The sequence below is a fragment of the Rhinoderma darwinii genome, unplaced genomic scaffold (assembly GCF_050947455.1).
Source record: "Rhinoderma darwinii isolate aRhiDar2 unplaced genomic scaffold, aRhiDar2.hap1 Scaffold_937, whole genome shotgun sequence".
Classification (NCBI taxonomy): Eukaryota; Metazoa; Chordata; class Amphibia; order Anura; family Rhinodermatidae; genus Rhinoderma; species Rhinoderma darwinii.
The window spans coordinates 126,849-137,802 of NW_027464511.1; the positions used below are offsets into that span (position 1 = coordinate 126,849).

The following is a 10,954-nucleotide window of genomic DNA, read 5'->3' on the forward strand; positions in this document are numbered from 1 at the left end:
TCCACATCCGCGCCCCTCCATCTCCACATCCGCGCCCCTCCATCTCCACATCCGCGCCCCTCCATCTCCACATCCGCGCCCCTCCATCTCCACATCCGCGCCCCTCCATCTCCACATCCGCGCCCCTCCATCTCCACATCCGCGCCCCTCCATCTCCACATCCGCGCCCCTCCATCTCCACATCCGCGCCCCTCCATCTCCACATCCGCGCCCCTCCATCTCCACATCCGCGCCCCTCCATCTCCACATCCGCGCCCCTCCATCTCCACATCCGCGCCCCTCCATCTCCACATCCGCGCCCCTCCATCTCCACATCCGCGCCCCTCCATCTCCACATCCGCGCACCTCCATCTCCACATCCGCGCACCTCCATCTCCACACCTCCATCTCCACATCCGCGCACCTCCATCTCCACATCCGCGCACCTCCATCTCCACATCCGCGCACCTCCATCTCCACCTCCGCGCACCTCCATCTCCACCTCCGCGCACCTCCATCACCACCTCCGCGCACCTCCATCTCCACCTCCGCGCACCTCCATCTCCACCTCCGCGCACCTCCATCTCCACCTCCGCGCACCTCCATCTCCACATCCGCGCACCTCCATCTCCACATCCGCGCACCTCCATCTCCACATCCGCGCACCTCCATCTCCACACCTCCATCTCCACATCCGCGCCCCTCCATCTCCACATCCGCGCCCCTCCATCTCCACATCCGCGCCCCTCCATCTCCACATCCGCGCCCCTCCATCTCCACATCCGCGCCCCTCCATCTCCACATCCGCGCCCCTCCATCTCCACATCCGCGCCCCTCCATCTCCACATCCGCGCCCCTCCATCTCCACATCCGCGCCCCTCCATCTCCACATCCGCGCCCCTCCATCTCCACATCCGCGCCCCTCCATCTCCACATCCGCGCCCCTCCATCTCCACATCCGCGCCCCTCCATCTCCACATCCGCGCCCCTCCATCTCCACATCCGCGCCCCTCCATCTCCACATCCGCGCCCCTCCATCTCCACATCCGCGCCCCTCCATCTCCACATCCGCGCACCTCCATCTCCACATCCGCGCACCTCCATCTCCACATCCGCGCACCTCCATCTCCACATCCGCGCACCTCCATCTCCACATCCGCGCACCTCCATCTCCACATCCGCGCACCTCCATCTCCACATCCGCGCACCTCCATCTCCACCTCCGCGCACCTCCATCTCCACCTCCGCGCACCTCCATCTCCACCTCCGCGCACCTCCATCTCCACCTCCGCGCACCTCCATCTCCACCTCCGCGCACCTCCATCTCCACCTCCGCGCACCTCCATCTCCACATCCGCGCACCTCCATCTCCACATCCGCGCACCTCCATCTCCACATCCGCGCACCTCCATCTCCACATCCGCGCACCTCCATCTCCACATCCGCGCACCTCCATCCGCGCACCTCCATCTCCGCGCACCTCCATCTCCACATCCGCGCACCTCCATCTCCACATCCGCGCACCTCCATCTCCACATCCGCGCACCTCCATCTCCACATCCGCGCACCTCCATCTCCACCTCCGCGCACCTCCATCTCCACCTCCGCGCACCTCCATCACCACCTCCGCGCACCTCCATCTCCACCTCCGCACACCTCCATCTCCACATCCGCACACCTCCATCTCCACATCCGCACACCTCCATCTCCACATCCGCACACCTCCATCTCCACATCCGCACACCTCCATCTCCACATCCGCACACCTCCATCTCCACATCCGCACACCTCCATCTCCACATCCGCACACCTCCATCTCCACATCCGCACACCTCCATCTCCACATCCGCACACCTCCATCTCCACATCCGCACACCTCCATCTCCACATCCGCACACCTCCATCTCCACATCCGCACACCTCCATCTCCACATCCGCACACCTCCATCTCCACATCCGCACACCTCCATCTCCACATCCGCACACCTCCATCTCCACATCCGCACACCTCCATCTCCACATCCGCACACCTCCATCTCCACATCCGCACACCTCCATCTCCACATCCGCACACCTCCATCTCCACATCCGCACACCTCCATCTCCACATCCGCACACCTCCATCTCCACATCCGCACACCTCCATCTCCACATCCGCACACCTCCATCTCCACATCCGCACACCTCCATCTCCACATCCGCACACCTCCATCTCCACATCCGCACACCTCCATCTCCACATCCGCACACCTCCATCTCCACACCTCCATCTCCACATCCGCACACCTCCATCTCATCCCCCATAAGGAAGGAAATGGAACGTAAGACCGGAATTATCTGCTGCGATTATTTACACATTAATGTCCTTTATACTGCTAACAGTGGACACAAGCGTGGAGGAACTACATCTAAAACAAAATCTGTACATCTCCACATCCGCGCACCTCCATCTCCGCATCCGCACCTCCATCTCCGCGCACCTCCATCTCCACCTCCGCGCACCTCCATCTCCGCGCACCTCCATCACCACCTCCGCGCACCTCCATCACCACCTCCGCGCACCTCCACCTCCGCGCACCTCCATCTCCACCTCCGCGCACCTCCATCTCCACGCACCTCCATCTCCACCTCCGCGCACCTCCATCTCCACCTCCGCGCACCTCCATCTCCACCTCCGCGCACCTCCATCTCCACCTCCGCGCACCTCCATCTCCACCTCCGCGCACCTCCATCACCACCTCCATCTCCACATCCGCGCCCCTCCATCTCCACATCCGCGCCCCTCCATCTCCACATCCGCGCCCCTCCATCTCCACATCCGCGCCCCTCCATCTCCACATCCGCGCCCCTCCATCTCCACATCCGCGCCCCTCCATCTCCACATCCGCGCCCCTCCATCTCCACATCCGCGCCCCTCCATCTCCACATCCGCGCCCCTCCATCTTCACATCCGCGCCCCTCCATCTCCACATCCGCGCCCCTCCATCTCCGCGCCCCTCCATCTCCACATCCGCGCCCCTCCATCTCCACACCTCCATCTCCACATCCGCGCACCTCCATCTCCACACCTCCATCTCCACCTCCGCGCACCTCCATCACCACCTCCGCGCACCTCCATCTCCACCTCCGCGCACCTCCATCTCCACATCCGCACCTCCATCTCCACATCCGCACCTCCATCTCCACATCCGCACCTCCATCTCCACCCACATCCGCACCTCCATCACCACCTCCGCACACCTCCATCTCCACCTCCGCCCACCTCCATCACCACCTCCGCCCACCTCCATCACCACCTCCGCCCACCTCCATCACCACCTCCGCCCACCTCCATCACCACCTCCGCACACCTCCATCACCACCTCCGCACACCTCCATCACCACCTCCGCACACCTCCATCTCCACCTCCGCACACCTCCATCTCCACCTCCGCACACCTCCATCTCCACCTCCGCACACCTCCATCTCCACCTCCGCACACCTCCATCTCCACCTCCGCACACCTCCATCTCCACCTCCGCACACCTCCATCTCCACCTCCACCTCCGCACACCTCCATCACCACCTCCGCACACCTCCATCACCACCTCCACCTCCGCACACCTCCGCACACCTCCATCTTCACATCCGCACACCTCCACTACTCATACTACTACTAGTACTGCAGCAGCACAAACTACTACTACTGCAGCACAAACTACTACTACTACTACAACATAAAATACTACTAGTACTGCAGCAAACTACTACTACTACTACTACTGCAGCACAAACTACTACTACAGCATAAACTACTACTACTACTACTACTACTACTACTGCAGCAGCATAAACTACTACTAGTACTACTGCAGCACAAACTACTACAGCATAAAATACTACTACTACTAGTAGTAGTAGTAGTACTAGTACTGCAGCATAAACTACTACTACTACTACTACTGCAGCATAAAATACTACTACTACTACTGCAGCACAAACTTTTATCTAGTGGTTTGGTAGCCAGTCCCTTGTATCCAGCAGTTTGGTAGCCAGTCCCTTGTATCCAGCGGTTTGGTAGCCAGTCCCTTGTATCCAGCGGTTTGGTAGCCAGTCCCTTGTATCCAGCGGTTTGGTAGCCAGTCCCTTGTATCCAGCGGTTTGGTAGCCAGTCCCTTGTATCCAGCGGTTTGGTAGCCAGTCCCTTGTATCCAGCGGTTTGGTAGCCAGTCCCTTGTATCCAGCGGTTTGGTAGCCAGTCCCTTGTATCCAGCGGTTTGGTAGCCAGTCCCGTGTATCCAGCGGTTTGGTAGCCAGTCCCGTGTATCCAGCGGTTTAGTAGCCAGTCCCTTGTATCCAGCGGTTTAGTAGCCAGTCCCTTGTATCCAGCGGTTTAGTAGCCAGTCCCTTGTATCCAGCGGTTTGGTAGCCAGTCCCTTGTATCCAGTGGTTTGGTAGCCAGTCCCTTGTATCCAGCGGTTTGGTAGCCAGTCCCTTGTATCCAGTGGTTTAGTAGCCAGTCCCTTGTATCCAGCGGTTTAGTAGGCAGTCCCGTGTATCCAGTGGTTTGGTAGCCAGTCCCGTGTATCCAGCGGTTTGGTAGCAGTCCCGTGTATCCAGCGGTTTAGTAGCCAGTCCCTTGTATCCAGCGGTTTGGTAGCCAGTCCCTTGTATCCAGCGGTTTGGTAGCCAGTCCCTTGTATCCAGCGGTTTGGTAGCCAGTCCCTTGTATCCAGCGGTTTGGTAGCCAGTCCCTTGTATCCAGCGGTTTGGTAGCCAGTCCCTTGTATCCAGCGGTTTGGTAGCCAGTCCCTTGTATCCAGCGGTTTAGTAGCCAGTCCCTTGTATCCAGTGGTTTGGTAGCCAGTCCCGTGTATCCAGCGGTTTGGTAGCCAGTCCCGTGTATCCAGTGGTTTAGTAGCCAGTCCCTTGTATCCAGCGGTTTGGTAGCCAGTCCCTTGTATCCAGTGGTTTGGTAGCCAGTCCCTTGCATCCAGTGGTTTGGTAGCCAGTCCCGTGTATCCAGCGGTTTGGTAGCCAGTCCCGTGTATCCAGTGGTTTAGTAGCCAGTCCCTTGTATCCAGTGGTTTGGTAGCCAGTCCCTTGTATCCAGTGGTTTGGTAGCCAGTCCCTTGTATCCAGTGGTTTGGTAGCCAGTCCCGTGTATCCAGCGGTTTGGTAGCCAGTCCCTTGTATCCAGTGGTTTAGTAGCCAGTCCCTTGTATCCAGCGGTTTGGTAGCCAGTCCCTTGTATCCAGTGGTTTAGTAGCCAGTCCCTTGTATCCAGTGGTTTAGTAGCCAGTCCCTTGCATCCAGTGGTTTGGTAGCCAGTCCCGTGTATCCAGCGGTTTGGTAACCAGTCCCTTGTATCCAGTGGTTTGGTAGCCAGTCCCTTGTATCCAGTGGTTTGGTAGCCAGTCCCTTGTATCCGGTGGTTTGGTAGCCAGGTGCATGGCCTTTGTTAATATTCTCTTTCAGACGGTGCTGGTGGCTCTTTCTGGTTTTTTTTACAGGTGGAACTTTTTGTGCAGTGGGGACCAGATCTTCACATGTTCCATTATCCATGAACCTCGTCTCACCGGTTCCATGTATTTTTTCCCCTGCAGATATCTCTGAGTGGATCGAGAGGGAGAGATGTTGCTCCTCAGTGTCTTCCTGATGGTCCTCACAACTACAGACGCTGTAATGTTCCCTAGAGCTTGTATTACTGGCAAAGATGTGTTTCCCGTACCATGTTGTCCGACCTACAAAGGAACAGTTTGTGGATCTGGTGAAAACCGGGGCAATTGTCTGCCTTTACGAGTTAGCAGGGCCGTGGAAAATCCCGATGTAAACATCGATGACCGACATCTTTTTCCCTCATTTTATTTCAATACAACCTGTCAATGTAAGAACAACTTTGATGGTCCCAACTGTGGAGAATGTAAGTTTGGCTATCAGGGAGATAACTGCGCCACTCGCGTCACAATTTACCGCAGAGAAATCCGGCAGTTGACAATCATTGAACGAGAAGCATTTTTTGCCAAGTTACATTACTGCAAAACCAAAATTGATCCGGACTATTACATCATGAGGTCTGGGGATCGATTCCGCAGGAAGACCTTCCAGTTCATTGAAGCCTCGTACTACGACGTGTGGTGTTATTCCCATTATTATGCCACAAAGTCCTTCATTAACAACACCAGGGAAAACAATATCATAAACTTCGCACATGGCAGCACCGGATTCCTGCCCTGGCACCGAATCTCGTTACTGTTACTGGAGAAACAAATCCAAAAATGCGTGAAAGATCCGAGCTTTGCTCTTGTGTATTACGACTGGCAGGATGACCCAGATTGTGCCATCTGCAATAACGACTTTTTGGGAAGTAACGATAACCAGGGATTCCTCAGTTCACTAAGTGTCTTCTCTACCTGGAGGGTGAGTAACAAAATATAAGGAGATCACAACCTCAGCATGTTCTTTACCATACGCAAAGCATCTCTAGCAGGGCAAACATCACAAGATCTGTCAACAGCAGCAGAGGCTGAAATTCTATTCACAGATTATAATTTCTGTTTCTGTGAAATAAATGTATTGTAGGATTCAGGATCAGCAAGAAGACCTTAACATAAAAGTGAGACAATACAAATTCTGCTAAATGCAAAGACAAATTAGTGTGAATCTCGCAAATAGAGGGGATAATATTATACATAACAGGAGAAGAGACACGGGATTATATCATACACTACAGGAGCAGAGACACAGGATTATATCATACACTACAGATAGACAGGATTATATCATACACTACAGGTACAGATAGACAGGATTATATCATACACTACAGATAGACAGGATTATATCATACACTACAGGTACAGATAGACAGGTTATATCATACACTACAGATACAGATAGACAGGATTATATCATACACTACAGGAGCAGAGACACGGGATTATATCATACACTACAGGTACAGATAGACAGGATTATATCATACACTACAGGTACAGATAGACAGGATTATATCATACACTGCAGATACAGATAGACAGGATTATATCATACACTACAGGTACAGATAGACAGGATTATATCATACACTACAGGTACAGATAGACAGGATTATATCATACACTACAGGTACAGACAGACAGGATTATATCATACACTACAGATAGACAGGATTATATCATACACTACAGATACAGATAGACATGATTATATCATACACTACAGATACAGATAGACAGGATTATATCATACACTATAGACACAGATAGACAGGATTATATCATACACTACAGGTACAGATAGACAGGATTATACCATACACTACAGGTACAGATAGCCAGGATTATATCATACACTACAGATACAGATAGACAAGATTATATCATACACTACAGGTACAGATAGACAGGATTATATCATACACTACAGATACAGAGAGACAGGTTATATCATACACTACAGATACAGATAGACAGGATTATATCATACACTACAGATACAGATAGACAGGATTATATCATACACTATAGACACAGATAGACAGGATTATATCATACACTACAGGTACAGAAAGACAGGATTATACCATACACTACAGGTACAGATAGCCAGGATTATATCATACACTACAGATACAGATAGACAAGATTATATCATACACTACAGGTACAGATAGACAGGATTATATCATACACTACAGATACAGAGAGACAGGTTATATCATACACTACAGATACAGATAGACAGGATTATATCATACACTACAGATACAGATAGACAGGATTATATCATACACTACAGGTACAGATAGACAGGATTATATCATACACTACAGATACAGATAGACAGGATTATATCATACACTACAGGTACAGATAGACAGGATTATATCATACACTACAGATACAGAGAGACAGGTTATATCATACACTACAGATACAGATAGACAGGATTATATCATACACTACAGGTACAGATAGACAGGATTATACCATACACTACAGATACAGATAGACAGGATTATATCATACACTACAGATACAGAGAGACAGGTTATATCATACACTACAGATACAGATAGAGAGGTTATATCATACACTACAGATACAGATAGCCAGGATTATATCATACACTACAGGTACAGATAGACAGGATTATATCATACACTACAGATAGACAGGATTATATCATACACTACAGGTACAGATAGACAGGTTATATCATACACTACAGATACAGATAGACAGGATTATATCATACACTACAGGTACAGATAGACAGGATTATATCATACACTACAGATAGACAGGATTATATCATACACTACAGGTACAGATAGACAGGTTATATCATACACTACAGATACAGATAGACAGGATTATATCATACACTACAGGAGCAGAGACACGGGATTATATCATACACTACAGGTACAGATAGACAGGATTATATCATACACTACAGGTACAGATAGACAGGATTATATCATACACTGCAGATACAGATAGACAGGATTATATCATACACTACAGGTACAGATAGACAGGATTATATCATACACTACAGGTACAGATAGACAGGATTATATCATACACTACAGGTACAGACAGACAGGATTATATCATACACTACAGATAGACAGGATTATATCATACACTACAGATACAGATAGACATGATTATATCATACACTACAGATACAGATAGACAGGATTATATCATACACTATAGACACAGATAGACAGGATTATATCATACACTACAGGTACAGATAGACAGGATTATACCATACACTACAGGTACAGATAGCCAGGATTATATCATACACTACAGATACAGATAGACAAGATTATATCATACACTACAGGTACAGATAGACAGGATTATATCATACACTACAGATACAGAGAGACAGGTTATATCATACACTACAGATACAGATAGACAGGATTATATCATACACTACAGATACAGATAGACAGGATTATATCATACACTATAGACACAGATAGACAGGATTATATCATACACTACAGGTACAGAAAGACAGGATTATACCATACACTACAGGTACAGATAGCCAGGATTATATCATACACTACAGATACAGATAGACAAGATTATATCATACACTACAGGTACAGATAGACAGGATTATATCATACACTACAGATACAGAGAGACAGGTTATATCATACACTACAGATACAGATAGACAGGATTATATCATACACTACAGATACAGATAGACAGGATTATATCATACACTACAGGTACAGATAGACAGGATTATATCATACACTACAGATACAGATAGACAGGATTATATCATACACTACAGGTACAGATAGACAGGATTATATCATACACTACAGATACAGAGAGACAGGTTATATCATACACTACAGATACAGATAGACAGGATTATATCATACACTACAGGTACAGATAGACAGGATTATACCATACACTACAGATACAGATAGACAGGATTATATCATACACTACAGATACAGAGAGACAGGTTATATCATACACTACAGATACAGATAGAGAGGTTATATCATACACTACAGATACAGATAGCCAGGATTATATCATACACTACAGATACAGATAGACAAGATTATATCATACACTACAGATACAGATAGAGAGGTTATATCATACACTACAGATACAGATAGACAGGATTATATCATACACTACAGGTACAGATAGACAGGATTATATCATACACTACAGATAGACAGGATTATACCATACACTACAGATACAGATAGACAGGATTATATCATACACTACAGATACAGAGAGACAGGTTATATCATACACTACAGATACAGATAGACAGGATTATATCATACACTACAGATACAGAGAGACAGGATTATATCATACACTACAGATACAGATAGACAGTAATATCATACACTACAGATACAGATAGACAGGATTATATCATACACTACAGGTACAGATAGACAGGATTATACCATACACTACAGATACAGATAGACAGGATTATATCATACACTACAGGTACAGATAGACAGGATTATACCATACACTACAGATACAGATCGACAGGATTATATCATACACTACAGGAGCAGATAGACAGGTTATATCATACACTACAGATACAGAGAGACAGGATTATATCATACACTACAGATAGACAGGATTACATCATACACTACAGATACAGATAGACAGGATTATATCATACACTACAGATACAGAGAGACAGGTTATATCATACACTACAGATACAGAGAGACAGGATTATATCATACACTACAGATACAGATAGACAGGATTATATCATACACTACAGGTACAGATAGACAGGATTATATCATACACTACAGGTACAGATAGACAGGTTATATCATACACTACAGGTACAGATAGACAGGATTATATCATACACTACAGATAGACAGGATTATATCACACACTACAGGTACAGATAGACCGGATTATATCATACACTACAGGTACAGATAGACAGGATTATATCATACACTACAGATACAGGTTATATCATACACTACAGATACAGATAGACAGGATTATATCATACACTACAGGTACAGATAGACAGGATTATATCATACACTACAGATAGACAGGATTATACCATACACTACAGATACAGAGAGACAGGTTATATCATACACTACAGATACAGATAGACAGGATTATATCATACACTACAGATACAGAGAGACAGGATTATATCATACACTACAGATACAGATAGACAGTAATATCATACACTACAGATACAGATAGACAGGATTATATCATACACTACAGATACAGATAGACAGGATTATATCATACACTACAGGTACAGAGAGACAGGATTATATCATACACTACAGGTACAGATAGACAGGATTATATCATACACTACAGATACAGGTTATATCATACACTACAGATACAGATAGACAGGATTATATCATACACTACAGGTACAGATAGA

At 47.9% G+C, this 10,954-nt stretch overlaps 1 pseudogene; it reads left to right on the plus strand.

Moving 5' to 3' along the window:
* Window positions 1-5,593: 5,593 nt before the first annotated feature.
* Window positions 5,594-6,379, plus strand: LOC142733211 (tyrosinase pseudogene; annotated as a pseudogene).
* Window positions 6,380-10,954: the final 4,575 nt, after the last annotated feature.